Here is a 6,000-nt window from a genome sequence, read left to right as displayed (position 1 = left end):
CGTCTGCTGCGGAAATATCCATAATGGTGCTTGGACTTCCACTCCTGCCACAGTGAGGGGGAGGGAGAGGTGTTGGGGTGATGGATGAAGGGGCCCCCCGGGGTGATGGATGAAGGGGCCCCCCCGGGGTGATGGATGAAGGGGGGCCCCGGGGTGATGGATGAAGGGGCCCCCCGGGGTGATGGATGAAGGGCCCCCCCGGGGTGATGGATGAAGGGGCCCCCCCGGGGTGATGGATGAAGGGGGGCCCCGGGGTGATGGATGAAGGGGCCCCCCGGGGTGATGGATGAAGGGGCCCCCCGGGGTGATGGATGAAGGGGCCCCCCCGGGGTGATGGATGAAGGGCCCCCCCGGGGTGATGGATGAAGGGGCCCCCCGGGGTGATGGATGAAGGGGCCCCCCGGGGTGATGGATGAAGGGGCCCCCCCGGGGTGATGGATGAAGGGGCCCCCCGGGGTGATGGATGAAGGGGCCCCCCGGGGTGATGGATGAAGGGGCCCCCCGGGGTGATGGATGAAGGGGCCCCCCGGGGTGATGGATGAAGGGGCCCCCCGGGGTGATGGATGAAGGGGCCCCCCGGGGTGATGGATGAAGGGGCCCCCCCGGGGTGATGGATGAAGGGGCCCCCCGGGGTGATGGATGAAGGGGCCCCCCGGGGTGATGGATGAAGGGGCCCCCCGGGGTGATGGATGAAGGGGCCCCCCGGGGTGATGGATGAAGGGGCCCCCCGGGGTGATGGATGAAGGGGCCCCCCGGGGTGATGGATGAAGGGGCCCCCCGGGGTGATGGATGAAGGGGCCCCCCGGGGTGATAGATGAAGGGGCCCCCCGGGGTGATCTTCATGCCAGGAGACACACTACACCCCCCTCCGTTAATCGCGTATCTGACTTTTGTAGCATTAATTCAAGATAATGAAAAACGTTAATGACACGGAGGCCCCGGGCGACGGAACCCGTGCATCACTCCCGCCGTTTAAGACACCGGAATCTATTACATAATCTGTGCGTGTGGTCAACGTTATCATCAGTTTACTCTCGGGACAAATTACTTGTGTAAACCCTGATACTTACAATGGGAGGGGGAGGGACAGAGAGAGAGAGAGAGAGAGAGAGAGAGAGAGAGAGAGAGAGAGAGAGAGAGAGAGAGAGAGAGAGAGAGAGAGAGCGGAAGCGTGTTGAACAGTCTCGGGCCTCTGATGTTGATAGAGTTCTCTCTCAGAGTACCTGTTGCACCTCTGCTTTTCAACGGGGGTATTCTGCACATCCTGCCATGTCTTCTGGTCTCATGTGATGTTATTTCTGTGTGCAGGTTTGGGACCAGCCCCTCTAATATTTTCCACGTGTAAATTATTATGTACCTCTCCCGCCTGCGCTCAAGGGAGTACAGATTAAGGCTCTTTAGTCGGTCCCAGTAATTTAGATGTTTTACTGAGTGGAGTCTAGCAGTAAAGGATCTCTGCACGCTCTCCAGGTCAGCAATTTCTCCAGCTTTGAAAGGGGCTGTCATTGTGCAGCAGTACTCCACTCTAGAGAGCACAAGCGTCTTGAAAAGTATCATCATCGGTATAGCATCTCTATTGTGAAAATTTCTTGTTATCCAACCTGTCATTTTTCTTGCAGTTGTGACGGCTACTTTATTGTGTTCTTTAAAGGTAAGGTCTTCCGACATGAGTACACCCAGATCCTTTACATTGCCATTTCGTTCTATGTTATAGTTTGCCTGAGTTTTGTACGTGGTTTCCGTTTTTATATTTTCATTTGTTCCATAGCGCATGAGCTGGAACTTATCTTCGTTAAACACCATATTATTTTCTGTAGCCCATAGAAAGACCAGATCTACATCTGACTGGAGGTTCGCCGTGTCCTCTATGTTGCCTACTCTTATGAAGATCCTAGTGTCATCTGCAAAGGATGATACAGTGCTATAGGTTGTGTTCTTGTCTATGAAAATCAGATGAAAGATGAATGAAAATCAATTTTTATTCTAAAATAAACCGCAAAAAACGTGTGAGCGTTGTGGTAACAATTATTACTGACTCAGAACAACCCCGCCCTCCCCCCTACACACACACACACACACTTCCTGCTGTCTCTCTCTCTCCAACTCTTACCATCATTAAGGTTCTCTTTTGTGTCACTCTCCCCGTGCCATTTATCTCGACTCCTTACTGACCTCTTCCGTGTCCACCTCCTCTTCCTCTCTCTCTCCCTTCCTTTCCCGTTCTTCTCGTCTTTCGCATTCGTTCACATCCTCCCTACGCGTTTCTTTATCCACCTCCACGCTAACCGTGTGTTTCACTTTATCTTATATACGTTGTGCTTCCCCCCCTCTCTCCCTCTCTCTCTCCCCCCCCCACCTTCGTGTCTTACATTCTACTTTCCTGTTCCCCCCCTCCTCTTAATCCCTGCCCCACCCCGTTATCTTTTTATATCATGCTCACCCTCCCACCTGGCACCCCCGTCCCCTACACCCACCTGGCACCCCCGTCCCCTACACCCACCTGGCACCCATCTCATATATTCTTGTGGTCTTGGACAGTCTTCCTGCTACAGTACCGTATCTCATCTCTCCCTTCCACGTTAAGCCTGCCTGCTGCCTTCCAATCTCCCTCCCTCTCTCTCCCTCATTCATTCCCTCTTTCTTGTTCAATCAATTATTTTTATCCAAGATTAAGGTCCATTGGGAATGGTGCTGGTGTTTCTGACAAGGTTGCACGCGACGCGCTGTTTCATACACCAGTTCATCTGAAGCCTCAGTCAGGAACATATGATGAGGAGTTAGTTGTCATTAGGAATAATCTATTTGATGTTTAGCTACAATAATGTTAGGGGTCATGTTTTAAGTGCGAGTCAACCTGGGAACAACTGATCGCTTATTGCATGATGTTCTAGACTCGGAGAATACAAGAGCTAATACGAGGCTGTGAATGGTTGAGCACCTTTTGCTGTGGATGGCAAGGTGTGGCCCTGGTGTGTGGCCCTGGTGTGTGGCCCTGGGGTGTGGCCCTGGTGTGTGGCCCTGGTGTGTGGCCCTGGGGTGTGGTCCTGGTGTGTGGTCCTGGGGTGTGGCCCTGGTGTGTGGCCATGGGGTGTGGCCCTAGTGTGTGGCCCTGGTGTGTGGCCCTGGTGTGTGGCCCTGGTGTGTGGCCCTGGGGTGTGGCCCTGGTGTGTGTGGCCCTGGTGTGTGGCCCTGGGGTGTGGCCCTGGTGTGTGGCCCTGGTGTGTGGCCCTGGGGTGTGGCCCTGGTGTGTGGCCCTGGGGTGTGGCCCTGGTGTGTGGCCCTGGTGTGTGTGGCCCTGGTGTGTGGCCCTGGTGTGTGGCCCTGGTGTGTGGCCCTGGTGTGTGGCCCTGGTCGGGAACACTGAGAATATTGACCCTGTACTTAACAGTTAGGACATCAACATCTCCCCGGTGTTGAAGGCTCTGATGTACCAACCACTCAGAACGGGTCAACACTAGCGATAAGACTCCTCACACGGGTCTGCACCTTCTCCAGATCGTTACAGTAGTCACTCAACAACGGCCAAACGCACTATTACACTACGACGCGCTGACACCCTGAAATTTGAAGATGCTGATCCACTTAGTACTATCCTTAGAGTACATCTTTTGTAATACAGTCCGTAATTAGCTGTAATATGAAGCCTGAGATACCTACTTGTAGCTCAGCTGTTATTCCAAGACGCTGTACCCCGTCAAGGGCCCCCTGCAATGGCCAGTGCAACAACGCAGTTGATCTTTAAATCATCCCGTGACTGATGTCACTCAATGGAGAAGTTTAGCAGATTATACACAACAGAATGACCCTTAGTAACACCATATTCCTGGCCACACAACAGAGGATGCTCATAAAATTCTCTCTCTCTCTCTCTCTTTTATATATATATATATATATATATATATATATATATATATATATATATATATATATATATATATATATATATATATATATATTAGTATATTTTGGTAGCAGTCTTTCCTGTAGACATATATTATTAAATATGACCGAAAAAGTAAGATTAATAATTCTAACGCGAATTTTCTCAATCTTTCGTACATTACGCTTCACTGTTGGAGGTAAATCAAAAATAAATTCTCCAAAATTCATTTTTATTTCTAGTCTGACGCGACACGGGCGCGTTTCGTAAAACTTATTACATTTTCAAAGACTTTAGTTCACAAATACACAACTGAATAGAACTTACGTATCTCCGATTTTATATCTACATTTGAGTGAGGTGGAAGGGGTGATGTGGCATTAACACAAGACAGAACAAAATGTGGTATTAATAGGGTATTAATTTCATCAACACAAGACAGAACAAGAGTATTAATAGGGTATTAATTTCATCAACACAAGACAGAACACGAAGCAATGGATATTGAATAGAAGTGTTTGTAGAAAGCCTATTGGTCCATATTTCTTGATGCTTCTATATTGGAGCGGAGTCTTGAGGTGGGTAGAATATAGTTGTGCAATAATTGGCTGTTGATTGCTGGTGTTGACTTCTTGATGTGTAGTGCCTCGCAAACGTCAAGCCGCCTGCTATCGCTGTATCTATCGATGATTTCTGTGTTGTGGTTGTGGTTCTCTTCCCACAACCAAACCATCGCCAGAGAAATCCTAGTAAACAACACAGAAATCATCGATAGATACAGCGATAGCAGGCGGCTTGACGTTTGCGAGGCACTACACATCAAGAAGTCAACACCAGCAATCAACAGCCAATTATTGCACAACTATATTCTACCCACCTCAAGACTCCGCTCCAATATAGAAGCATCAAGAAATATGGACCAATAGGCTTTCTACAAACACTTCTATTCAATATCCATTGCTTCGTGTTCTGTCTTGTGGTGATGAAATTAATACCCTATTAATACCACATTTTGTTCTGTCTTGTGTTAATGCCACATCACCCCTTCCACCTCACTCAAATGTAGATATAAAATCGGAGATACGTAAGTTCTATTCAGTTGTGTATTTGTGAACTAAAGTCTTTGAAAATGTAATAAGTTTTACGAAACGCGCCCGTGTCGCGTCAGACTAGAAATAAAAATGAATTTTGGAGAATTGATTTTTTATTTGCCTCCAACAGTGAAGCGTAATGTACGAAAGATTGAGAAAATTCGTGTTAGAATTATTAATCTTACTTTTTCGGTCATATTTAATAATATATATATATATATATATATATATATATATATATATATATATATATATATATATATATATATATGCGAGTCAGCCTTTTATATATAATGTTATCTTATATATCAATAATCTTATTACATATAATCTTTTCTAAAACTTCCTTTCCTCCTTCACACACACATTCCTCTCTCACTTTTCCTTCCCAGTCCTTCCCTCGTGGTCTTCTCTGCGCCCCATTTCTCTCACTTCCCCCCTCCCCTCCCCTCCCCTCCCCGTGTTCTCTGATGCTGTGTTATGTGTGAGTGGCATATTGATCCCTAGTTGGCCCGGACACTGAGCTCATAGTCACCGGCGATGGCCTGTCTGTTCCGGCAACCATTACCGCCAACCACGCCATGGAATGTTAAACACGGTCCGAGCATTAACACAACCACCTCGGCACGTGCACACGCGTGCACGAGTTCGCGTGCTCGCGCGCAGTCTTGGGCGTAACGAAAAGACTCTTTTTCTTACTCTGGGAAACCATTAGACTAACCCAATGTCATCTCCGCACGTCAGTCTACCTGACGTGACGCCACGTCTCTGAAACAATGACGTGTCTTCAGGCTACAAGGCAATCAGAATGTTCTCTTAAACTGTAGCTGTACCAACGCGCTGTAATCACCATAATTAAACAGGTCAACATTATGTAATCATTGATAATCACTAGTTTTTCAAAGTACATTCCTCGCGAGTCATTAGGTGCATGAAATATAGTCATCAACAGATCATTCTGTCAGAGATATGTAATCATTGCAGTGATGAAGTCCTCAGAATGGAAAGGATCTTCCTCTTCCCTTCAAG

The sequence above is a fragment of the Procambarus clarkii genome, chromosome 88, assembly GCF_040958095.1.
Source record: "Procambarus clarkii isolate CNS0578487 chromosome 88, FALCON_Pclarkii_2.0, whole genome shotgun sequence".
NCBI lineage: Eukaryota > Metazoa > Arthropoda > Malacostraca > Decapoda > Cambaridae > Procambarus > Procambarus clarkii.
The sequence above is the reverse complement of the archived record's forward strand: the minus strand, read 5'-3'. Positions refer to the sequence as shown.